Raw genomic sequence first — 25,414 nt, 5'->3', positions numbered from 1 at the left:
AATCACTTCAAAAAGCAATACACTAAGTGACTGTGTCATGGAGAGCATCAATACTGCCCATATTAGATGTATTAACAAAATACCACCTTTACTAATGTTATATAAATAGGGACTTATGGCTAGGGATAAAATTTCCAGCCACAACAGAGTACATAGAGTCAAAAATGGATCTATCTCAAATACTTTAGAAGATACTATTTGCTGTTAGAACTATTAGATTGTTCAAAGAGTGGAAAGCCGTTTATATAGTAAAGATATGTATGAAAAGTCTAAATAAATAGGCTTCATTGAAGTAGAAAAGAAAAAGCTATACTTCCAAATTAATGTTTATATTAGTCTAATACTAACATATCAATGTTTTATATAACATTATTTAAAATGCATATATGTAAATTAAGCATTATAAGTAGACATTTTACTATATCACTAAGAAATGATAAAATCAAACTTGACCAAAAAACCCCTTTTTGGTTTTTTTTTTTTAAGATTTTATTTATTTATTTGACAGAGAGAGAGCACAAGTAGGCAGAGCGGCAGGCAGAGGGAGAGGGAGAAGCAGGCTCTCCGCTGAGCAGAGAGCCGGACGTGGGGCTCGATCCCAGGACCCAGGATCACGACCTGAGCCGAAGGCAGCCGCCTAACCGACTAAGCCACCCAGGCGCCCCCAAAAAACCCCTTTTTAAAAAAAAATAATGTCTACGTGCAATGTGGTGCTCAAACCCACAACCCCAAGATCAAGAATCACATGCTTTACCAACTGAGCCAGCCAGGCAGCTTGACCAAGAAACCTTTAAAAAATATTTTTTTATTTTTGGGGTGCCTGGGTGGCTGTCAGGGTTCTAGAATGGAGCCCCATGTTGGGCTTTGCACTCAGCTGGGAGTCTGCTTAAGGATTCTCTCTCCCTCTCCCTGCCCCTCCCCCCACTCTCTCTCTGTAAAATAAATAAATAAATCTTTAAAAAATATTTTTATTTTTTAAAAATTTATTTAAAAAAAATATTTAAAAATATTGGTGTGCCTGCATGACTCAGTCAGTTAAGCGTCTGCCTTCAGCTCAGGTCTTGGGATCCCAGGGTCGTGGGACCGAGCCCCGCATCGGGCTCCCTGCTCAGCAGGAAGCCTGCTTCTCCCTCTCCCACTCCCCCTGCTTGTGTTCCCTCTCTCACCAAGTCTCTGTCAAATAAATAAATAAAATCTTAAAAAAAAAAAAAAAAAAAAAAATATATATATATATATATATATATATATATATATATATATATATATATTTTAGGGAGGAGCACCTGGGTGGCTCAGTTGGTTAAGCGTCTGCCCTCAGTTCAGGTCATAATCCCAAAGTCCCAGGATGGAGCCCTGCATCAGGATCCCTGCTCAGTGGGGAGTCCGTTTCTCCCTCTGCCCCTCCCCCCACACATGCTCTCTCTTTCTCTCTCTTTCTCTCAAATAAATAAATAAAATCTTCAAAATACATATATTTAGGGAATGCCTGGGTAGCTCAGTTGGTTAAGCATCTGCCTTGGGCTCAGGTCATGATCCCAGGGTCCTGGGATCAAGTCCCACATAGGGCTTCTCGCTCAGCGAGGAGCCTGCTTCTCCCTCTGACTGCCGCTCCCCCTGCTTGTGCTCTCTCTCTCTCTCTCTGACAAATAAGTAAATAAAATCTTTTTAAAAAAATACTTTTTAAATGAGATAATAGGAGAATATATGGTTATTCAACAATCTGAGTCTCTGTTTTCACAGCTATAAAATTAAAATCATTACCTACTTCTTAGTCATTTGAAGATTATACAACATTCTCTATGTAAAATGCTTAGCACAGTGTCTGGTCATGACTATTATAAAATAATACTCTTTTCTAGATAATGTATCTAACACAACTCTTTATTAATTCAACTGCAACTAATTCATTATAGATGTATAAATAAGGACTCTTGCTGAAATTATTTATGGAGTGCTACATTTCAGAAAAAATTCTTTTAAATATAATTCGCATTTTCAAATTTATGGATATAAATACACATATTTGGGTATAAGCATGAGTGTGTATGTTAGTAGTACACCAAACAGAAGCAAAATTTGAATGTAACCAAAGTATGTATAAATTTGTGACAAGAAAAATCTTACACTCAAAACTACAGCAGATTCACTTTGATAATAAAAGTTTACTCATGACAATACAGACCTACAAATTTCATAACAAGATAGACCTATAAATTGAGTTTTAAATGTCTTGTTTTTAAAAAGTAATTAAGATATAATTTTGACTATAAGTAAATAAAACTATGTCCTATGTATACAGCATGCTATCATTTGTGAGCACACACACACACTATACATATGTACATGCATAAATATATACATGTCTGTGAATGCATATAACATCTGAGAAAGGATACATATGAAACTGGTAACTTTATCTCCCTTACGGAGGGAAGAAAGGAGGCTTAATTTGTACTGTATACCACTGATACCCTTTGAATTTGACCTTGCGTATATATTAACTATGAAAACTTTTTAAATGTTAAAAAATCTTTTTAAAGATACTTCTTTTGAGATCCTGGCCAAACTGTTATAGTAAGCCTATTTATCAAATAAATCGAATGAATATGTATTCCAATTCTGGGTTTTCTGAGTGTGGTTTATTGACAAGGAGGCACTCTTGCCTATGTCTCTAGGATTTGGACTAGCCATAATTAAAAAACATACTCTTCCTTAGAGAACACTGAAGGTGAGGTGGCTCATTTTATTTGTAAAATTGGCCAGTCTTTCCAGAAACGTAACAGTCCTTGATGTGCAAAATGTTCTAACTATAACAAAAAGAAGGCAAGCACTCTTAATCATTGTACCATTGCACTCTTAGGCCCCGTTCAAATTTCAGAACCGCTCTCACATGCATTCTTCCAGACTATAGTTTGTTTTCTGTTCAACATTTGTGCAAGCATGCTATGTGGTCCAGTAGATTTCTTTTAAATTACCCTACTCCTTTCCACAAACAATGTCTGGGTCCTCAGGCAACAAATGCTTCAGCTTCCCTGGCCCCTTCAGGCATCTGCCTTACTTACTCAATGTCATTATGCCCATCTCTGCTGACCTTTCGTAGTTTATCACTTTATATGTTAATTGTGGTTCTTCTCTTCTGCCAAAACAGGCCTCAAGAGGGATATAATACCTTTTTTTGTTGTTACAGCACAACTTGTATATTTCAAATGGAAAAAAAATTAGTGTCATTTACAGTACTTTAACATAAATTGCCTTTGAATGGGAGCTTTCTTTCCAGTACTCTGAGGTCTACAAAATGTATCTAGAAAATTTACTACTGTGGAAAATGAAGACTGCTTAAATCAAATTTTAAGGCTATGGTTCTTCTTTTTGATTAACTGCTGTAACATTGTCCCTCCAGCAGCTGAGGGAGTTTCTGGTTTTCTTTAGACGTGAGGTGCCGAAACTCTTGCAAGACAACTTTGATGCTATATGAACTCCGCCATTTTCCTAGCACCGATACAGCTCTTCTGTCCACCTCTCCATTAGAACTCTTAACTCCATTCATATTAATTTTTGTTACAAATCTTACAAATGGGGGTGCTTCTGGGTATTTGGATCCACATTTTATTTTAAGGCTGTATATTCAGTTTTCATAACTTGTTTGAGCCCATGGTGGCTGTCAACTTATGTAGCTAATACCTTTTCTTTAATAAGCACATACCTCTATAAGGTGCTTCTGTTATGAAAGCCAATCTGTATTATCGATGAATGACACAATTGGTAATTATAAGGTAACTCCTGCTTTCCTTAATAAAATCTAGCTCAGATTTTCCTAAATGAAAATTTGCTAAATATATTTGTATATGCTAACAATCCTAACATCTCAATTTAATTTTTATTCAATTAGTACTATGCTACATATAGCAGTAATTATAAAAAATAAAGAATAAATAAAACGTTATTTCCTTCCTGTGAACCACAAGTCTCCTGTAGGTCTCACTGATTCTCTGATTAATCTCCTACATTCACAATGTGAGCATAAAACATTATTTACATACTGAAGAATCTCATATTTTTCTTCATTTAAAATAGTATTAGTAGTCATAAAAATCAAATCTATTTTAACTCAACACCCAAAAAACAATCTAATTCAATAATGGGCAGGAGACATGAATAGACATTTCTCCAAAGAAGACATACAGATGGCCAACAGACACATGAAAAGATGCTTAATATCACTCATCAGCAGGGAAATACAAATCAAAAGTACAATGAGACATCACCCAAAACCAGTCAGAATGGCTAAAATCAAAAACACAAGAAACAAGCATTGGTGAGGATGTAGAGAAAAAGGAATCTTCGTGTACTGTTGGTGGGAATGCAAAGTGGTATAGCCACTGCTGAAGACAGTATGGAGGTTCCTCAACAAGTTAAAAATAGAATTACCATATGATCTAGTAATTGCACTACTGAGTATTTATCCCCAAAATACAAAAACACAAATTTAAAGGGATACACACACCCCTATATTTATTGCCCCATTATTACAGTAGTCAAATTATGGAAGTAGCTCAAGTATTCATCAATAGATGAATGAATAAAGAAAACATTATTCAGGGCGCCTGGGTGGCTCAGTTGGTTGAGCGACTGCCTTCGGCTCAGGTCATGATCCTGGAGTCCCTGGATCGAGTCCCGCATCGGGCTCCCTGCTCGGCAGGGAGCCTGCTTCACCCTCTGACCCTCCCCCCTCTCATGTGCTCTCTCTCTCTCATTCTCTCTGTCTTAAATAAGTGAATAAAATCTTTAAAAAAAAAAAAAAGAAAAAGAAAACATAATTCAGCCATAAAAGAAGAATGAAATCTTGCCATTTGCAACAACACAGATGGTGCTAAAGAGTATAATGTTAAGTGAAGAAACAAAACAAATGAGCAGAGGAAAAAAAGAGAGAGAGAAAAACCAAGAAAATGACTCTTAACTACAGAGAACAAAGTGATGGCTACCAGAAGGGAAGTGGGTGGGGGGTTGGGTGAAATAGGTGATGGGGATTAAAGAATACACTTTATCATGATGAAATCTTGCTATCTGCAACGATGTAGGTGGAGCTACAGTATTATGCTAAGTGACATAAGTCAATCAGAGAAAGACAATACTCCTATGTGGAATTTAAAAAACAAAACAGGGGCGCCTGGGTGGCTCAGTCGTTAAGCGTCTGCCTTCAGCTCAGGTCATGATCCCAGGGTCCTGGGATCGAGCCCACATCGGGCTCCCTGTTCCGCGGGAAGCCTGCTTCTCCCTCTCCCTCTTGTGTTCCCTCTCTTGCTGTCTGTCAAATAAATAAAATCTTTAAAAAAATAAATAAACGAACATGGAGAGGGAGAGGAAAACAAAGAAACAGACTTTTTTTTAAAGATTTTATTTCTTTATTTGACAGAGAGAGAGAGCACAAGCAGGGGGAGCAGGAGAGGGAGAAGCTGGCTCCCGCACTGAGCAAGGAGCCCAATGCCGGGCTCAATCCCAGGACCCTGGGATCATGACTTGAGCCGAAGGCAGATGCTTAATCAACTGGGCCACCTACGCACCCCCTAGATTCTTAACTATAAAGAACAAACCGCTGGTTACCAGAGGAGAGCTAGGTGTGGGTATGGGTTAAATAGGTGCTGGGAATTAAGGAGGGCACTTGTTCTGATGAGCACTGGGTGTTGTATGTAAGTGTTGAATCACTAAATTCTACAGCCAAGACTAATATTACACTATATGTTAACTAACTGGAATTTAAATAAAAACTCAAAAAAATTACAATTAAAAAAAAAAGAAAAAAAGCTCTATTTGGAACTCAGAATGTCATTTCTTCCAAGCCACAGCTGTATGTAACAGGCAACCTAGCCCACATAACTCTAGATAACCCACATATGCCTGTATAGTTCAATACTAAATCAAATATGTGATTAAGTTTTATTTTGTTTCATTTATTCAGATGGCAACCTACCTACCATAGTTTCTGTGGTTTTAGATGGCAGTTCATGGTGCAATGAAAAAGAATTCAAAGTTCAACAAAGGCTTGCAATAGCCACCTGCTACCTGGAACATACTTTGTTTCTTCATAAAAACTAAAATAGTTTTGCAGTGGTAAAGAAAACACCATTCTGGAGGAATTACAACGGAGCCTACAGAGAACATGGAACCAAGAGCTCAGAGAGTTTGAGGGGAGGACTGTTGTTCAAGAAATAATAGCCTAGAGCTGACTCTGTAAGGGTAACGATGGAAGGAGGATGATGGTGGAATAAAATAGCCAGTTTACTGAAAGAAAATAATTGCCAATCTAGAATTTTATAACAAGAATAATCTTCAAAAATGAATGTTATGGGGCACCTGGCTGACTCAGTTGGTACAGCATGAGACTCTTGATCTTGGAGTCATGAATTCAAGTGCCATGTTGGGGAGTAGACTGTACTTAATTTTTTTTTTTAAATGGATGTTATAACACTGGTATACACATCTGTCAAAACTCATTGAACTGCAAGATGGACACCAAAAACTAATACATATTGTATGTGAAATATACTTCAATAAAGTAGGAATTTAAAACGAAGGCCAAAAAATAAGGTAAAGCAAAGATATGCTCTAAGAAGCAAAAACAGAGACTTTGCTGTCAAAAAACAGTACAAAGGGTATTCTTCAAACAGAGAATGATTCTAGAAGGATTGCTGGAATGAACAATGACAAAAATAGCAAACACTTGGGTAAAGCTAAATAAACATTATACTATATAACACAATAATAATATCTTATGACTTTAAAAAAAGGGGGGGCCTGGGTGGCTCAGTGGGTTAAGTATCTGCCTTTAGCTCAGATCATGATCCTGGGGTCCTGGGATTGAGACCCAAGTCGGGCTCCTTGCTCAGTGGGGAGTCTACTTCTTCTCCCTTGCCCTTTGCCCCTCCCCCCACTCACGCCCCCCCAAATAAATGAAATCTTTAAAAAATAAAAATAAATTAAATTAAATTAAAAATAAAAATAAAAAATATATAGAAGAAAATTAAACTATACCACAACATGTAAATCAGATGGAGATACATGGAGATTACGTGCTCCTAAGATCTTTGTAGTATCCAGGAGAATGGTAAAATGATCGATTAACACTGGATTTTCTGAAGTCAGAGATGGCTGTTATAATTCCTGGGGTACTGACATATATCCAAAAAAAAACAAAAAAAATCGCTTAAAGCACTTCTAATTAAGAGGCGCCTGGGTGGCTCAGTTGGTTAAGCATCAGACTCTTGATTTTGGCTCAGGTCATGATCTTAGGGTTGTGAGACTGAGCCCTGCATCAGACTCTGCACTGGGTGTTGAACCTGCTTAAGATTCTCTCCCTCTCCCTCTGCCCCACCCTTTCTCCCCCTCTCTAAAAAAAAATAAAAATAAAACAAAAAACCTTTATAATTAAAAGACTATGAGAGGGGGCCTGGGTGGCTCAGTTGGTTGGGCAACTGTCTTCGGCTCAGGTCATGATCCTGGAGTCCCGGGATCGAGTCCCGCGTCGGGCTCCCCGCTCAGCGGGGAGTCTGCTTCTCCCTCTGACCCTCCCCCTCTCGTGCTCTCTCTCTCTCAAATAAATAAATAAAATCATAAAAAAAAAGACTATGAGAAAGCATATAAAATATAGATTTAAAGACAAATAACAGCAATTACATTAAATGTAAATGGATTAGATGCTTTATTTAGAAGACAAAGATTTTCAGACTGGAACTAAAAGTAAAAAGAGTACAATGAGCTGTTTACATGAGATACACCCAAAACATAATAATTCAGAGAAATTAAAGGTAAAGAATTTGAAAATATGTGACATGCAAACATTAACCAATAATTCATAAAACAAGCAGGAAAAAATCAGTAAAAATGAAGATTTAAACAGAATTAACAAACTTGATTTAGTAAGACATATATAAAACATTACATCCAACAATTGTAAAAGCACACTCTTTTCAAGCACACACAAGCATTTTAAAAATGACCAAATCTTGGGCCATAAAGCAAAAGCAAGTCTTAAATTCCAAATGACTGAAATCATATACAGGTATAACTCATTTTATTGTGCTTCACAGATAATGTTTTTTCTTTATAAATTGAAGGTTTGTGGCAACCCTGTGTCGAACAAGTCTATTGGTGCTATTTTTCCAAGGCATTTGCTCAATTCATGTTTCTGTGTCACATTTTGATAGTTCCCAAAATAGTTTGAACTTTTTCATTATCATTATATTTGTTACAGTGATCTCTGATGTTACCATGGTAATTGTTTTGGGGTACCATGAACTGTGCCCATATAAGACCACAAACTTAATAAAAGTTGTGTATGTTCTGAATGCAGATGTGATGGAAAAAGCAAAAGAACTAGAAGTGGATCCTGAAGATATGACTGAACTACTATAATCTCATGATGAAATGTGAACAGTTGAGGAGCTGCTTCTTACGGGTAAGCAAAGAAAGTGGTTTCTTGAGATGGAACCTACTCCTGGTGAAGATACTTTGAAGACTGTTGAAATAACAACAGAGATTTAGAATATTACATAAACTTCACTAATAAAGCAACAAAAGGATTTGAGAGGACTGACTCCAACTGTGAAAGTTCTACTGGGGTAAAATGCTATCAAACAGTATCACAAGCTATAAAGAAAGTATTCATAAAAGGAAGAGTCAATCAATGCAACAAACTTCACTGTTCTCTTATTTTAAGAAAATACAACGGGGGCGCCTGGGTGGCTCAGATGGTTAAGCGTCTGCCTTCGGCTCAGGTCATGATCTCAGGGTCCTGGGATCGAGCCCCACATCGGGCTCCCTGCTTGGCGGGGAGCCTGCTTCTCCCTCTCCCTCTACTGTTCTCCCTGCTTGTGCTCTTTCGCTCTCTCTGTCAAATAAATAAATAAAATCTTTAAAAAAAAAAAAATAATAAAATAAAATAAAATAAAATAAAAAAGAAAATACAACGGCTGGGGCGCCTGGGTGGCTCAGTCGGTTAAGGGTCCGACTCTTATTTCAGCTCAGGTCATGATTTCAGGGTTGTAAAATTAGGCCCCACATCAGGCTTCATGCTCAGTCTGCCTGAGATTCTCTCTCCCCTTCTCCCTATGCCCCACCCCCTGCTCGCGTTTGCTCTCTCTCTCCAAATAAAATAAATATAATCTTTAAACTAGAAAAGCTCCAGGTACATCTAAATATTCCCTGGATCAGAAATCAGAAAATATTTTGAACTGAATGATAAAGATATTATATATCAAAAAATGTGGAAGCAGATCAGTGGTTGCCTGGAAACGGGGGAGAACAGGAAGAGTGGATCCCAAAGGGGCACGAGGAAACACTGTGGGAGTGATGGATATGTTCATTATCTTGGTTGTATTTACAGATCAAAAAGTATCAAATCATACATTTTAATATATGCAGTTTATTACATGTCAAATATTATATAAACCCTCATAGAGCTATATAAAAAAAGAAAAGGAAAAAAAGAAGAGGAGGTAGAGGAGCTGTAGCACCAGCAGTCACAGTTGCTGCCTGGAGTTTTTTTCCCCAAAACAAACCAGAAAAAGTGTGGGGTGAGCTTAAAGTGGTTTATTTTTTGGAGGAAAATTTATAGGTTTAAATGAATATACTAGGGGCGCCTGGGTGGCTCAGTTGGTTAAGCATCTGCCTTCGGCTCAGGTCATGATCCTGGAGTCCCGGGATCGAGCCCCGCATCAGGCTCCCTGCTCAGTGGGGAGTCTGCTTCTCCCTCTCCCTCTGCTGCTCCCCCTTCTCGTGTTCTCTCTCTCTCTCGTGCTCTCTCAAATAAATATTTTAAAAAATTTTTTAAATGAATATACTATAAAGGAATTAGTAAGCCAATTATTCACCTCAAAAAGTTAAAAGATAACTACAAAACAAACTCGAAGAAAATAGAAGGAAATAGTAAAGAGCAGAAGTTAAGGAAATAGAAAATAAACATTCAACTGACAACTTAAAATCAAAAGTAGGTTCTTTGAAAAGACCAATAAAATTGACAAAGATGTGGGGATTGGGGAGGAAAAAGAGAAGGCACAAATAAATAAAATACAGTTGACCCTGAACGACACAGGTTTGAACTGTACAGGTTGATTTCTACATGGATTTTTTTTTTTTTATAAATACAGTACAGTACTCTAAATGTATTTTCTCTTTCTTATGGTTTTCTTTTTTTAATTTATTTTTTATTTATTTTTTTTAAAAGCTTTTATTTATTTATTTGACAGAGAGACACAGCGAGAGAGGGAACACAAGCAGGGGGAGTGGGAGAGGCAGAGGGAGAAGCAGGCTTCCTGAGGAGCAAAGCCCAACACGGGGCTTGATCCCAGGACCCGGGGATCATGACTTGAGCCGAAGGCAGACACAACCGTATGAGCCACCCAGGCGCCCCTCTTTTTTTAATGTATTTTTAACTTTTTCAACTTTATTTTAATTCCAGTATAGTTAACACAGCGTTCTATTAGTTTTACGTGTACAATACAGTGATTCAACAATTCCATACATTTCTCAGTGCTCATCAAGATAAGTGTATTCTTGATCCCCTTTATCTATTTCACCCATCCCCCTACCCACCTCCCCTCTGGTAACCATCTGTTTGTTCTCTATAGTTAAGAGTCTGTTTCTTGGTTCTCTTTTTTTCCCCTTTTTTTTGTTCATTTTGTTTCTTTAGTTCTACATAAGAGTACAATCATATGTTGTCTTTCTCTGACTGACTTATTTTGCTTAGCATTATACTCTCTAGCTCCATCCATGTTGCAAATGGCAAGAATTCGTTCTTTTTTATGGATGAATAATTTTCCATTGTAGATATATACCAACACCTTCTTTATCCACTCATCTATCGATGGACACTTTTGCTGCTTCCACAATTTGGCTGTTGTAAATAATGCTGCAATAAACATAGGGGTGCATATATCCTTTTGAATTAGTGTTTTCATATTCTTTAGGTAAATACCCAGTAGTGGAATTACTGGATCACATGGTAATTCAATTTTTAATTTTTAAAAAAGATTTTATTTATTTATTTTAGAGAGAGTACACAAAGGGGAAGGGCAGAGGGGGAGGGAGAGGAAGAGAATTTCAAGCAGGCTCCCTGCTGAGCGCTCATGAGCTGAGCCAAAATCAAGAGTCTGATGCTGAACCAACTGAGCCACCCAGGCGCCCCTTTATTTTTATTTTTTTTTAGATTTATTTCTATTTTTAATTTTTAAAAAAGATTTTATTTATTTATTTGACAGAGAGAGACACAGCGAGAGAGTGAACACAAGCAGGAGTGGGAGAAGGAGAAGCAGGCTTCCCACTAAGCAGGGAGCTCAATGCGGGGCTCGATTCCAGGACCCCGGGATCATGACCTGAGCAGAAGGCAGATGCTTAACGACTGAGCCACCCAGGCGCCCCTCTACTTTTAATTTTTTGAGGAACCTCCATACTGTTTTTCACAGTGGCTGCACCACACTGCATTCCCACATTATGGTTTTCTTAATAACATTTTCTTTTCTCTAGATTACTTTACTGTAGGAATATAGTATATACATATACCATACAAAATGTCTGTTAACCAACTCTTTAGGTTATCAGTAAGACTTCCAGTAAACAGTATGCTACTGCTAATTAAGTTTTGGGGGAGTCAAGTTATATGCAGACTTCCGACTGCACAGGAGGTCAGTGCCCCAACCGCTGCATTGTTCAAGGGTCAACTATATATAAATGTAATAAATTTATAAAATTATTACTTATGTAAAAAATATATAAAGTAAAAATAAATAAGTAAAATGATATTTTGTTATAAGAGATGTGGTAGCTAAGATCCTTTGTAATGCGAATACGTTGAAACTATTCACAGCAGTTTTCCCAGTGTTCTCTGGCAGCTCCAAATATGAATTACAGGTCTACCAAGATGCTGATTTCCTTGGCCCTTGGGTCAGCCAGATACCACTTGAACAATGAGATATTTCTGCCACCTTCCTCATGTGAGCCTCTTCTTTCCAGTGTACCAAGAAAACATAATCATTTTCTATGAATGTCTTGGGAAGAAAATTAAGAAGCACTGATTTGGAGAATAACTACCGGCTTTGCATTTAAGAACAGCATATATGGGGCACCTGGGTGGCTCAGTCATTACGCGTCTGCCTTCAGCTCAGATCACGATCCTGGCCAGGGTCCTGGGATCGAGCCCCGCACCGGGCTCTCTGCTCAGTGGGAAGCCTGCTTCTCCCTCTCCCACTCCCCCTGCTTGTGTTCCCTTTCTCGCTGTCTCTGTCAAATAAATAAATAAAATCTTTCTAAAAAAAAAAAAAGAATAGCATTATATTATCAAAAAGACAAAAGATAATAAACAGGTGGTGGTGAGGATTTAGAGAAAAGAGAACTCTTGTATAAAGCTGGCAGGAATGTAACTGGTACAGCCATTATGGAAAACAGTTATAAAGGTTCTTCAAAAAATTAAAAATAGAGCTATCTTATGATCCAGAATCTCGTTTCTAGATATATACACAAAGGAAATGAAATCAGTATCTCCCACGTTTCACTGCAGCATTATTCAAAATAGCCAAGATATGTAAATAACCATAAATATCTGCCGCTGGATGAGTGGATAAGAAAATGGGGTGGGGGATTGTATGCATGTGTATATATACACAACGGAATATTATTCAGCCTTAAAAAAAGGAAATCCTGCCATTTGTGACAACACAGATGAACCTGGCAGACATTATGCTAAGTGAAATAGGCCAGACACAGAAAGACAAGTACTGCACAATTATCACTTGTATGTGGAATCTAAAATAACCAAAGTACAATATCCACTCACAGAATGGTGGTTGCCAAGAGCTAGGGGGATGGGGAAATAGGGAGACATTAGTCAAAGGATACAAAGTTTCAGTTATGCAAGATGATTACTTTTGGAGATCTAATATATAGCAATGTGACTATCGTTAACAATAATGTATTGTATATTTGAAATTTGCTAAGAAGTCTTAAGTGTTCTCACCACAAAAAAAAAGCAAAAAAGAAATGAAGAAAATTAACTATGTGAGGTGACAGATATGCTAACTAGCCTGTTATGATTATTTCACAATGTATAGGTATAGTAAAAACATCAAATTGTTTATCTTAAATATATATATAATTTTTATTTGTTAATTATACCTCACTAAAACTGGGGGGAAAAACCTGGCACAATACAATATTATAATACATTATGGAATCTGTTTTTCTTTTCCATTTAACCTAAAAATTACATAATTTACAATTTTTATGCTCTTCATTTTCTTAATATTTAAAACACTGCACAGAATCTTTACAATTAGTAAATACCTTGATTGTATTCCTCAAAGGGAATAAAATACAAATTAATGACAAAATAATCCAAGTATAATGTAATTTTGTTTACTACCCATAAAAGTCAATAGGATAGGCATATGAAGAAATTCAGGCCTAAGAAATACAACAGACTTACTCCATCTCTTTAGATTTTACTTTATTTTACTAAATAAATATTTACTGAACACCTACTCTACATCAGATACCATCAAACACCCCAGGTGAAAAAGAATGAATCATGGCTCTTGGTCCTTAAGGAACTTAGATTCTAATAAGAAGAACTATAGGTACAAACAAGTAATTACAATACGGTGTGGTTAAATTAATAACAAGGAATAGACTATGATGATTAGCAAATGGACCCTAGAAGTCAAACTATCTGGATTTGCATCAATTACCAGTCTTATGACCTATAATAAGTTACATAACCTCTCTGTACCTAAGGTTGTTGTCTATACAAATATGTAATGCACTTAGTTCCTGGCAGTGAATTCTTCATTACTTTTATCCTTACTACTAAACATTATTATTATTATGAAAAATGATACACAGGGTTGGGCCCCTAACCTGCTCTGAAGGTTAGGGAACCTAACTTAGGAAGACCAATGCATCTTCTATAATCAAATGATAAGTCATCTAAATTTGTAAAAACAGTCACTAAAGCAATCCATATCACCTTAAAGCTGTTTAATGTTTAAAAACTTACTAAATACAGGGGTGCCTGGTTGGCTCAGTCGGTTAAGCATAAGACTTTCGATTTCAGCTCAGGTCATGATCTCAGGGTCCTGGGACTGAGCCCCAAGTCAGGCTCCATGCTCAGTGAGGAGTCCAGTCTAGGATTCTCTCTCCCTCTCCCTCTGCCCCTCCCCCAAACACTCTCTCATTCTCTCTCAAATAAATCTTTTTAAAAAACTTACTAAATACAAATAAGATAAATTTTAAAACCATTATACACTCATATACTTTTATATTTGTACATAACCTTATGGAAACTTGACTATTCCTTATCAGAATCTCTTGTTATTCAAATCCAACTAAAGTGAAAGAATGCAAGTATGTATAATTACAAACTTCATTTTTTTTTTAAAGATTGTATTTATTTATTTGACAGAGAGAGAGAGCGTAAGTAGGGAGAGTGGCAGGCAGAGGCAGAGGGAGATGCAGGCTCCCCACAGAGCAGGGGGAGCCCGATGCGGGACTCAATCCCAGAACCCCGGGATCAGGACCCAAGCCGAAGGCAGTCACTTAACCAACTGAGCCACCCAGGCGCCCATAAACTTCATGTTTTTTTTTATCTCTGACTTGTACTAAAAAGGAATAAAAGGGTTGACTAACAGTATCATTTGTTCCTTCTAATGCAAGGATATATTCAATCTGACGTCAGTTTGAATAACTGTATTTACAAATTACTTATTTTATTTTTTTTAAGTTTTTTTTTTTTTTAAAGATTTTATTTATTTATTTGACAGAGAGATAGAGAGCACAAGTAGGCAGAGAGGCAGGCAGAGGGAGAGGGAGAAGCAGACTCTCCACTGAGCAGGGAGCCCGATGTGGGGCTCGATCCCAGGACCCCGGGATCATGACCTGAGCCGAAGGCAGCCACTTAACCGACTGAGCCACCCAGGCGCCCCGTTTTGTTTTTTTTTTATTAGAGAGAGAGTATAAGCATATAAGCAGGGGGAGCGGCAGGTAGAGGGAGAGGGAGAAGCAGGCTCCCGCTCAGCAGGGAGCCTGACGTGGGGCTCAATCCCAGGACCCTGGGATCATGACCTGGGCCGAAGGCAGCCGCTTAACCGACTGAGTCACCCGGGCACCCCACAAATTACTTATTTTAAAATGCATACATTTTGCATAGAAAGCAGCACAGTTTCATAAACTTAGAAATCCCAGTAAGGGGGCACCTGGGTGGCTCAGTTGGTTAGCGGCTGCCTTCAGCTCAGGTCACGGTCCCAGGGTCCTGGGATCGAGCCCCGCGTTGGGCTCCCTGCTCTGCGGGAAGCCTGCTTCTCCCTCTCCCACTCCCCCTGCTTGTGTTCCTTCTCTCACTCTCTCTCACTCTGTCAAATAAATAAATAAAAAATCTTTAAAAAAAAAAAAAAAAGAAATCCCAGTAAGATCAGGAATTAGAAATTTAAGATTTTAATCTTATAAACTGCATCAAAAGAGTACTGTTAAATTTTTAACATGTATCAAATTATCTGTTATAGATATGATTATCAAACATCCTTCCTAAAAAGTTGCATCATTTCACATGCCCAATAAAGAGTATGAGACTGTGTTTTGTTTTCCATGAACCTTTTATTAACAGGGTTGAATATCTTTTCATATACTTATTGGCCTTTTGCTTTTTTTGTAACAATTGTATATTTGCAATATTTTTGTCCAACTTTATGTTGCTTTGAATATACATATTATATATTGTAGATATACAATGAAATATTCAAATAAAAACAATGTATTTTTCATTTCTTAGATTAGAATAGAAAGATTGATAATAACATTCAGTGTAATGGTAGTAGAGATTGATAACACCCATTATAAATGGCAATATAAGGATATAAATAGTCTCATACTCTTTTTTTTTTTTCTTTCGTGAGGGAGAGAGAACACGCAGCACATGTGGGAGAAAGGGCCGGAGGAGAGGGAGAGAATCTTTTTTTTTTTTTTTAAAGATTTTATTTATTTATTTGAGAGAGAGAGAGAGAATGAGAGACAGAGAGCATGAGAGGGAGGAGGGTCAGAGGGAGAAGCAGACTCCCTGACAAGCAGGGAGCCTGATGCGGGACTCGATCCCGGGACTCCAGGATCATGACCTGAGCCGAAGGCAGTCGCTTAACCAACTGAGCCACCCAGGCGCCCGAGGGAGAGAATCTTAAGCAGGCTTCACACCCAAGGCAGAGCCCAACGCAGGGCTTGATCTGGCGACTCTGATCATGACCTGAGCCAAAATCAAGAGCTGAATGCTTGACAGACTGAACCACCCAGGCATCCAATGAACAGTCTCATACTCTTTATGCACATGTAAAATGATGCAACTTTTTAGGAAGGGTATTTGATAATAATATCTACACCAGATAATTTAATATATGTTAAAAATTTAAAACAGTACTCTTATTTTTGGTGCAATTTATAACTATACTCTCAGTGGTGCACAAAAGATATCCTTTGCACTACTGTTCACAATAGTCAAAAAAGGAAGGATAATGTGCATTAAGAAATGGCTTTAGGGGAACGCCTAGCTAGCTCAGTGGAAGAGCATGCAACTCTTGGTCTCAGGGTCATGAGTTCAAGCCCCAACTTGGGGGTAGAGATTACTAAAAAAAATAAATAAACTTAAATGTTTGAAAGAAAGGAAGAAGGGAGGGAGGGAGGGCTTTAGGCATGCCTGGCTGGCTCAGTCAGGACAGCATGTGACTCCTGATCTTAGGGTCATGAATTCGAGACCTACCCTAGGTGTAGAACCTACTTAAAAAAAAAGAAAAAGAAAAAGAAATGGCTTCTAAAAATGACAGATTTATGCTAGGTCTTTATGAGACAGATCTGTGTATACTGTCTAAAAAAAGTGAATACCACATGAGGTTAAAGAAGCAAGTTGCAAAACATCGTATATCACAATCTCACTTCTGCAATTAAAGGGAAAAATTAGCATGTATGAAAGAATTCATATCAGATTATTAACAGAGGCTACTTCTGGGACTGGAGGGGTAGGTGGTACAATGAAGGGAGGGAAAAAGAGGATTTCTCATCTTATGTTCTATATTGTTTGATTTTATGACAACAAACATGTATTTCTTTTGTAATTTAAAAAAAATAAACAAAACAGGCACCTGGGTGGCTCAGTCGTTTAGCGTCTGCCTTCGGCTCAGGTCATGATCCCAGGGTCCTGGGATCGAGCCCCGCATCGGGCTCCCTGCTCGGCGGGAAGCCTGCTTCTCCCTCTCCCACTCCCCCTGCTTGTGTTCCCTCTCTCGCTATGTCTCTCTCTGTCAAATAAATAAATAAAATCTTTAAAAATAAATAAACAATATATTAAATACCATGTAATGAAGAAAACCTATAACTGTTTTATAATTCTTCACATTTTAAAGAGCATTCCTATGAAATGTTTACAAAAGCATTTAAGCTTTATTAACAATCTTCAGATCATTAAACCATCACCTTAATACTTGCTAACGATAACGTGTATCTGGGTTAAGGCCAGTAACCTCCATACCTACAAATAGTTGAATGAAATACCATCTTCTACTACAGATCGCATAATGAATTATGTTTCACCTTTTTCTTTTTTTTAAAGTAAGCTCTACGCCCAACGTGGGACTTGAACTCATGACCCCAAGATCAAGAGTTGCATGCTCAATGGACTGAGTCAGCCAGGCCCCAATTGTTTCACATTTTTATATGATGCATCTAGACTTCTGCTTCTGGCTGGTGGTATCAGAACAATTATAAAAACCAGTTTAAAAAATTTGAAGTGTTTGAATGGTAATCACAAAAAGATCAGCTTTATATTCATGGGTTCTTTACTCCCTTGCTGCATTTTCTGACTTCCAAGCAGAACACAGAGGCCAATGAAGAAAGAAGAGTCATAAAGCTTGCAGTAGTCTTGTGGGGCTGAAGACACAAATATTGGAATTCAGGCTACCAAAGCTGCCAGGATTCAAATGGCCAACATCCCAGAAAAACTGAATAACAGATAAAGTCTAACATTCTTCATTTAATTTTCCTTCAAGACATTTGCTGACTCCTAGATTTCAGCAGTTTTATGATGGGAGGGAACTAAATACTGGATTTCAGGGCCCAGAAGGGAAGGGAAAACCTTAGTAAACACCCTTGACCAAACTACAAACCAGGAATAAGAACAACTTGGAAAAAACACAGATTCAACTGGATCAATATGATCTCACTTAGTGAAAGAATGAAAGCTTTCCCCTTCAGATCAGGAATAAAATAGGATGCCTGCTTTTGCCACTTCTAATCACACAGTACTAGAGGTTCTAACCAGAGCAATTAGGCAAGAAAGAGTAATAAAAGCATTCAAATTGGAGAAGAAGAAATAAATTATCTCTGTTCACAGACAAAATGATCTTATATGCAGGAAAACCTCAAGGTTCCACAAAAAAACTGTTAGAATAAATGAGTTCCGCAAAGTTGGAGGATACAAAATCAACATACAGAAATCAGTTGCATTTCTATACACTAACAATGAACAATTTAAAAAGGAAATTAACAAGACCATTCCATTTGCAATAATATCAAAAATAATATACTCAGGAACAAATTTAACCAAGAAAGTGAAAGACTTGTACACTGAAAACTAAAAAATGTTGCCGCAAGAAGTTAAAGAAGATAGAAACAAATGGAAAGACATCCCTTATTTATGGATTAGAAGTCAATATTAAGATGTTCATAATATCCATGGGGCGCCTGGCTTAGTCGGTAAAACATGCAATTCCTGATCTCAGGGTTGTGGGTTTGAGTCCTATGTTGCATGTAGAGATTACTTAAAAAAATTTTTAAAACTTGGGGCTTTTGGGTGGCTCAGTCAGTTGAGCATCTGACTCTTGGTTTCAGCTCAAGTCATGATCTCATGGGTTGTGAGACTGAGCTCCGAGTCAGGCTTCATGCCCAGCGAGGAGTCTGCTTGACATTCTCTCCCTCTGCCCCTCACCCCACTCATGCTCTCTCTCTCTCAAATAAATAAATAAAATCTTTAAAAAAAATTTAAAAACTTAAAGTGTTCATAATATCCAAGCAACCTATAGATTTGGTACAGTGCCTCTCAAAAGCCCAACAATGCTTTTTGCAGAAACTTAAAAATCCACCAAAAGTTCATATAGAATCTCAAAAGTCCCTTAAGAGCCAAAACAATCTTGAAAAAAGAACAAAGTTAGAAGTTTCACATTTTCTGGTTACAAAGGTACAATAATCAAAAAAAGTGTGGTACTGGCATAAAGACAGACATACAGACCAATGGAATAAAATGGAGAGCCCAGAAATAAACTCCTGAATAAATGGTCAAATGATTTTCAACAAAGGTGCTAATAAGATCATTACATAGAGAAAGGGCGATCTTTAAAAAAGAGACAGTGCTGGGAAAACTGGATATCCACATGCAAAAGAATAAAGCTGGACTTGTTGAATTACTATATTGTACACCTGAAACTAATATAACACTGGAAGGTTCCCCCTCCCCTACTTTTTTTTTTTGAATCTCTACACCCAACATGGGGCTTGAACTCACAACTGTGAGATCAAGAGTTGCATGCTCTTTGGACTGAGCCCGCCAGGCATCCCTATAACACTGTATGTTAACTATCCTGGAATTAAAAATAAAAACTTAATTAAAAAAATGACCTCAAAATGTATCAAAGACCTAAATATGAGAACTAACACTACAAAACTCTTAGAAGACAATGCAGAAGTTTTATGACATTGGATTTAGCAATGATTCCTTAAATATTATATCAAAAGCACAGGCAACAAAAAAAATGGACAAAATGAACATCAAAATTAAAAACTTGTACATTAAGACACAATCAACAGAGTAAAAAGGCAACCTACAGAATGGAAGAAAATATCTGCAAAATATATCTGATAAGGGGTTAATATCCACAATATATTGAGAACTCCTACACTCAACAATAAAAAAGTAAAAAACCCAATTAAAATATGGACAATGGGGCACTTAGGTGGCTCAGTCAGTTAAGTGTCTGACTCTTGATTTCAGCCAGGTCATGATGTCAGGGTCCTAGGATCAAGCCCCACATTAAGCTCCATGCTCAGTGGGGAGTCTGTTTCTCTCCTCTCTCTCCCTCTCCCCACCCCTGTGTGCACACACGTGCATGCTCTCTCTCTAAAATAAATAAATCTTTATAAAAAATGGACAAAGGACTTAGACATTTCTCCTAAGATATACAAATGGCCAATAAGCCCATGAAAAAAATCACTAATCATTAGAGAAATACAACTCAAAACCACAATGAGATACCAGTTCATACCTATTAGGTTAGCTACCATCAAAACAAGAAAGTAAGTTACAGCAAAGATGTGGAGAAACTGGAACCCTTCTGTACAATTGGTGGGAATGTAAAATGGTGCAGCTGCCACAGAAAACCGTATGTTGATTCTTCAAAAAATTAAAAATAAAATTACCATATGATCCAGCCATTCCATTTTGGGTATATATCCAAATGAACTGAAAGAGTCTCAAGGAGGTATTTGTACACCCATGTTGATAGCAGCATTATGCACAACAGTTAAAAGGTGGAAGCAACCGGGAGTGCCTGGGTGGTGCAACTGGTTAAGTGTCCAACTCTTGCTTTCGTTTTGGTTGTGATCTCGGGGTCATGAGATTGAGCCCTGTCTCGGGCTCCGTGCTCAGCAGAGTCTGCTTGAAATTCTCTCCTCTCCCTCTGCCCCTCCCCACTGTGCTGTCTCTCTTTAAAAAAAAAAAAAGGTGGAAGCAACCCAAGTGTTCACTGACATATAAATGGATAAACAAAATGTGGTATATACATACAGTGGAATATTATCCAGCCTTAAAACAGAAAGAAATTCTGAAATATGCTGTAACATGGATGGTCTTGAACATTATTTAAATGAAACAAGTCAATTATAAGATGGCAAATACTGTATGATTCCACTTAAATGAGATACCTAGAATAGAAACAAAAAGTAGAATGGTGGTTACCAGGGGCAGAGGGATGGGGAGAATTATTTATTTTTAATGGGTACACAGTTTTGTTTTACAAGATAAAGAGTTCTGGAGATGGATGGTAGTGACAGTTGCTCAATAATGTGAATGTGTACCAATGAACTGTACAATTATAAATGGTTAAGATGGTAAATTATATGTTATGTGCATTTTACCACAATTTAAAAAAAACTGATCTGGCTGTATTCTGTCTGTCCTCTCCCCCTAAATTAAAAGCAGAGAATTAATTCTTCTCTAGAATGAGCTAAAGTAGAAACTCCTACAATCTGAGAGAAATTAAGAAAGATTTGAGTAAGTGGAAAAATATATATTCTTCATGAATGAAAAGGTTCAATAGTGCTCTCCCCAATGTAGTCAATGCAATACCTATAACAATACTCACAGGTTTTATTGTAGGACTTGACAAGGTGATTCTAAAATTCGTATGAAAATTAAAGGGACCTAGAATAGCCAAAATCATTTTTAAAAAGAACAGATAGAGGCCTTATATTACCTAATTTCAAGACTTAAATGGAACAGAACAGAGAGTGCAGAAATTCAATAGGGAAAGAGTAATTTTTTTAACACATGGTGCTAGAAAAAGTGAACAGCTGTATACCAGTAAATAAATTAAGAAACAGAACCTCTACCATTATATTTCATACCATATACAAAATTTAACTCAAAATGGATCAAAGACCTAACTATAAAAATTTAAATTATAAAACTTCTAGAAGAAAACACAGAAAATAACCTAGTGTTCTTAAATTTTTTTTTAATTTTTTTATTGTTATGTTAATCCCCATACATTACATCATTAGTTTTAGATATAGTGTTCCATGATTCATTGTTTGTGCATAACACCCAGTGCTCCATGCAGAACGTGCCCTCCCCAATACGCATCACCAGGCTAACCCATCCTCCCACCCCCTCTCCTCTAGAACCCTCAGTTTGTTTTTCAGAGTCCATCGTTAGTGTTCTTAAATTTTATAACAACTTAAACAGGTCACAAAAAAATATGACTAGGGACGCCTGGGTGGCTCAGTCGGTTAAGTGTCTGCCTTTGGCTCAGGTCATGATCCCAGAGTCCTGGGACTGACTGAGTCCCTCATCTGCCTCCTTGCTCAGCGGAGAGCCTACTTCTCCCTCTGCCTGCCCCTCCCCCTGCTTGTACTCTCTCTCTCTCTCTGACAAATAAATAAAATCTTTAAAAAATATATGACTATAAAAGAAAAATTCAATCAAAAAGAATTCATCTAGGTGCCTGGCTGGCTCAGTCAGTAGAACATGTGACTTTTGATCTCAGGGTTGTGTTTCAGCCCCACATTCAGAGTAGAGTTTACATACATATATACAGACGTGCATAAATTGGAATTCACTGAAATTATAAACTGATACTCATCAAAAAACACTGTAACAAAAATGAAAAGGCAAGCCACAAGACTGGGAGAGAGTATTTGCAAAACATTTGTCCAACAAAGGCTTGTATTTGGAATACATATAGAACTCTTAAAATTCATTAAGAAGATAAACAAACCCCCCAGACAAAAGGCAAAGGTCTGATAATTCACCAAGGAAGATATAAGGATGGTAAATAAGGGCATGAAAAGATGTTTGACATCATTAGCCATTAGGGAAATGTAAATTAAAACCATAAGAAGATACCACTACATAATCACTTAAATAGTTAAAATTAAAAAGTGTTAGCACTTAAAAATAACAAGAATATGAAGCACCTGGAACTCTCATACACAGTTAATGAGAATATAAAATGGTACAACCACTTTGGAAAACTGGCAGTTTCTTTAAAAATTCTCCATTTACCATATGATGCAGCCATTGTATTCTCAGGTATCTACCCAAAGAAATGAAAGCATATGCCCACAAAAAGGCACAGATTGCTTGTATATTTTTAAAACACAACCTTTTATATTGGAAATAAAAAGAAAATCACCAGGAGAATTTCTGGTCTTGCATATTATAAGCTCAGAAGTTGCCACTCCATCCTAACAACAAGTAAAAAGCTAAACAAACTGAAAAATCAACAGCTCTCCTCAGACCTGCCAGAGAGGTGAGGTCACGGATAAACCACTGCCAAAAGGACTGGTGACTGGCAGATACAAAGAATCACAACTTACTTAAGCAAAATCCCACAAGCAGAAACCACCTCTAGCAACCAGTGCTGGGGTAGGAAGACCTGTGCTGTAACTGGTGAAGTGCAGGAGGCTCAGTGTGGACAAGTCTGAGAGTTAAAAATTCCAGGAGTTGGGGCACCTGAGTGGCTCAGTCAGTTAAGCATCTGCCTTCGGCTCAGGTCATGATCTCAGGGTCCTGGGATCGAGTCCCCACATCGGGCTCCCTGCTCAGCGGCGAGCCTGCTTCTCTTTCTCCCTCTGTCTTCCTCCTTCTCCCTCTGCCTGCCTTTCGCCCTGCTTGTGCGTGTGCACATGTGCTCTCTCTCTGTCAAATAAATAAAATCTTTTACAAAAATAAATAAAAATAAAAATTCCAGGAAAACCTAGTCACGGGGGACCCCCCCCCCAGCCACATACACACACACACACACACACACTCTCTCTCTCTCTCTCTCTCTCGTGAATTTTACCTCTGAGAGTTACCAGGTCCTAACAGTGAGTATCAGAGAAAAATCCCCTCATGCTTCTGGCAGGAGGAGAGGAAAAGGAGCTATTTTGAAATGTTAGGGCATTCTGTTCTTAACAAAACCTGCCTTCAAGAGAAACTATTTTACCAGAGCTTAACCTGCTGGGTTTTATCAGAGCCTAACCTACTTGGGGTATAAGGGAAAGAACAAACTCCAGCTCCACCAGCCATCCTGTCCCACCAGTCGGGGAGAAAACCTGAAAGTGCTGGTGAAGTTCACAGACCAGAGACACTGAAAGATTGAGACTTCGTCAGAGACTTATACATACTTTCCCTACCCCTTCACCCTACCATAGCATTATTAAAGGCCTATTTTATTATAGTTCCTTTTACCCAGTACATCATGTCTGCCTCTCAAAAGAATACTGGAAAGCATACTAAAAGGCAGAAAATGCAATCTGAAGACACTAAACAAGCATCAAAACCAGGGTCAGTTAACGGGAGTAATGTTGGAATTCTCAGACTAGATGTTTTTTTAAACTATGATTAATATGCTAAGAGCTTTTTTTTTTTTTTTGCTAAGAGTTTAAATGAAAAAAGTAGACACACCAAGAATGGATTGATAATGTAAGTAGAATGAGAGACATTCTAAAAAAAATTTTTTTAAATGGTAGAAATTAAAAGCATAATAACAGAAATGAAGAATGCCTTTCATGGGCTGATAGACTGCTCAAGGCTGAGGAAACAATCTCTGAGCTTGCAGACATGACAAAAGAAATCTCCAAAACTGGGGAAAAAAAAAACCCAGAATAAAATATCCAAGAACTGTGGGAAAACTACAAAAAGTGTAACATATACATGATGGGAATATCAGAAGGACAAGAAAAAGAAAGGAACAGAAGCAATATTTGGAGCAATGATGGCTGAGCATTTCCCCAAATTAATGTCAGAGACCAAACCACAGATCCAGGAAGCTCAGAGAAGACCAAGCAGGATAAATGCCAAAACCCCCTAAACCTAGGCATATCATATTCAAACTTTAGAAATCAAACATAAAGAAAAAAGTCTTGAAAGAAGCCAGAGGGAAAAAACACCTTATCTATCGAAGAGCAAGATAAGGATTACATTCAACTTCTCAGAAACCATGCTAGCAAGAAGACAATGGAATGAAATATTTAAAGGGCTGAGAAAAAAAAACTAACTAGAATTCTGTATCCTTCAAAATGATCCTTCAAAAGTGAAAGACAATGTTCCTCTCAATCTTGCTGTGAACCTAAACTGCTCTGAAAAAAATTAAGTCTTTAAAAAAATGTGGGGAGAGGGACGTGTGGGTGGCTCAGTTGTTAAGTGTCCAACTCTTCAGTTTCGGCTCAGGTCATGATCTCAGGTAAGATGGAACCCAGCATGGGGCTCCGTGCTCAACTTGGAATCTGTTTAAGATTCCTTCCCCTCCCTCCCCCTCTGCTCCTCCCCCTGCTCAGGTTCTCTCTCTCTCTCTCTCTCTCTCAAATAAATAAATAAATAAAATCTTTTAAAAAAGGGGGAGAGAAATAGACTTTTGTCAGACAAACATAAATTGAAGGAATTTGTTGCAAGTAGATATGCTTTGCAAGATATGTTAAAAGAAGTTCTTTAGAGAAAAGGAAAATGATACAGGTCAGAAACTCAGATCTACATAAAGAAAAAGCATCTGAGAATGAATAAATATAAGTAAAATTAAAAAAATGTTTTGTTATTTTTAATTGATCTAAAAGATAACTGTTCAAAATATTAATAGTAACAATG

General features: G+C 37.6%; 1 protein-coding gene and 1 pseudogene across 1 annotated transcript in view; both read right to left on the bottom strand.

Moving 5' to 3' along the window:
• NPEPPS (aminopeptidase puromycin sensitive) overlaps positions 1–25,414 on the bottom strand; it is a 94,273-nt gene that overhangs the window by 49,264 nt on the left and 19,595 nt on the right. The gene's annotated exons all lie outside the window — the stretch shown is intronic.
• Positions 2,239–6,004, bottom strand: LOC116647381 (annotated as a pseudogene).

Source organism: Phoca vitulina, unplaced genomic scaffold (assembly GCF_004348235.1).
Source record: "Phoca vitulina isolate PV1807 unplaced genomic scaffold, GSC_HSeal_1.0 scaffold40, whole genome shotgun sequence".
NCBI lineage: Eukaryota > Metazoa > Chordata > Mammalia > Carnivora > Phocidae > Phoca > Phoca vitulina.
Note: the sequence above shows the minus strand (reverse complement) of the source record. Positions and strands in the feature narration are given on the sequence as shown.